Source organism: Arachis hypogaea, chromosome 14 (assembly GCF_003086295.3).
Source record: "Arachis hypogaea cultivar Tifrunner chromosome 14, arahy.Tifrunner.gnm2.J5K5, whole genome shotgun sequence".
Taxonomy (NCBI): domain Eukaryota; kingdom Viridiplantae; phylum Streptophyta; class Magnoliopsida; order Fabales; family Fabaceae; genus Arachis; species Arachis hypogaea.
Genome location: NC_092049.1, coordinates 122,116,017 through 122,118,231, shown reverse-complemented (window position 1 = coordinate 122,118,231; position 2,215 = coordinate 122,116,017).

Sequence of the window (2,215 nt, the reverse complement as noted above, 5' to 3'; positions counted from 1 at the left end):
CAAATACAACTTCAAGCAGATTTATCATAAAAAATTTTTAAAAATTAGTGAAATTTTGTTCCAAAGATAGAGTCTTAGAAGAAACTTATTGTCTTTATAATCAAATAGAGCATGCATGCAACTAACCTATTACTTATGCAATTTATCCTATTCTATAAAAGAAAGAAAATCTAACTAAAATATACTAATTTATTGGTGCTAGGGAAGAGAAATTACCTCCGAAAGTCAGGTACTGACCGACCTCTCCACACTTAAGGCTTTGCACCGTCCTCGGTGCCATATGTCAGGAACAGGGGTGGGCTGGTAGCAGTATCTCCACAGTCGGGACCATCATGGCTCCCTGTGCTGGTAAAAAAAGTGGAGTCCAGGGTGTCTGAATCCTTGAAGTGTCTCTTGAGTAGCTCCTTGAGGTGTTTGAATCGGCACTCGTTACGGCGCTCTCTTAACTTCGCTTTCTATTCTTGCCGATCCAACCTCTCGATTATCTGCTGGAGCAGTTCGTCTGTTGTAGGTGCTTGTGGTGTTGAAGAAGGAATGTCTTCAACCGGTGCAGTAGGAAGGCTTGTAGTGGCTGTTGGAAGTCTGAGGTATTTCCCGTTAGGGACATACTGATCATCCCGTGGAAGCATGGCTTTGGTGTCTCCAGCTCTGCAGGAAACTCCGGCGGCTGAGACAAGATCTGAGACTAAGGCGGAAAAAGGTAGGTTGCCCGCAATTTGTACGTGTCCCATGGCATTTCGGATATGTCTTGGTAAATTCAGAGGCTGGTCTGTAAGGATGCACCATAGTAGAACGGCCATGTCTGCAGTGAAGGAGGACTCGTGAGTGCTCAGAAAGACATAGTGGGACATGATCTGTGCCCATACGCGAGCCTCCAAGGTAAGTGCTGAAGCCGAGATTCCCTTAGGGCGAGTACGATGGTATCCGTAGATCCAACGCCTGCCAGGTAGTGCGATAACTCTGAGAACAGCTTCTCAGTCGAATTGGTACATCTGGCGCTTGAGTGCGGCTTCCTGAAAGGCGTCCAATCCTTCTGGAATAGGAGGAAGACCTAAAGCTTTTTGAATGGCCTCTTCTGTAATGAGACTTACTTCTGACGAACAAAGACAGACTGCAGGGTAGGCAGGTAGAAGTTAGAGTAGAACTCGACTACCCAAGAAAGATTGACCTGCTTGGTTGTCTCTGTAGGAAACCCCATTGTCTTCGTTCAATTTGCGGCTCAACAAAAGTAGCAATATTGGGCGGGAGGATAAGAAGGTGTTCATTGTTGTAGCTCCTTTCAGCCAGGATGGGGAACATCTGCTCACAGTAGCGATTGGAAAATTGCGCAGTGTCCTTTGCTTGAAAGGCTTTCTCCTTTTCATCAACCTTTATGATCCTCTTAACTCTTTTTGTTGAGGGCTTGACAGCAGTTGAAGAAGGCTCTGCCACTAGTGCTCTTTTAGTTCCTCCTCTTGCTGGTGGTTTGGGAGTAGCTTTCTCTTTTCCTTTCTTGGTGGCCATCCTGAAAAGGGAAGAGAAAGTAAATTAAATTCAAAGAGATATATAGCAAGGAAGAGAATGGAAAAGGTGGTGATGGATGCACATTAGGAGGTAACTGACATTAACACATTCTCATGAGTATATGTGAAAAGTCATCAATGGAAAATAGCTAGTGCGTATAATGACAAGTGAATGCAAGGTGTTTATTGGCATGCCGGAAAAGGGCATGAGTAGCATAGATCAAGCATCACTCGTAACAAACCATCACGTTTGTATTGACAATTATTTTCGATTAATACAATAGTAAAGGGAGTTTATGAAAAGCAGCATTGAATAGTAGAATAACATAGAGAAGTGCATAATGCCATATGGGCTTTTTCACAAACACATAGCATTCATGGTAGATAAGGTATAGAAAGTATTAAAGTGAACATGCAAGCAATCCTTTAAAAATTAATATATAATTGTCAAACAAGTGCAATAATCCACAAGCATATAATGAGGAATAATGACTCAAATAAAATTCTAACACCATGTAAAAGGAAAGAAGAAGAAAGAAAAAATGGATAATGAAAAGAAAAAGAAAAGAAAAGAAAATAACATATAAAATAAGAAGAATGATAGAAAAGGAAAGAGGGAAGAAGAAAATAAAACCTTGTGAACGGAGGTGAAAGAGAGAGAGAGAAAGGGGAGATAGAAGGAAGAAGGGAGAAGGAAGAAATAAGGAGGGAAA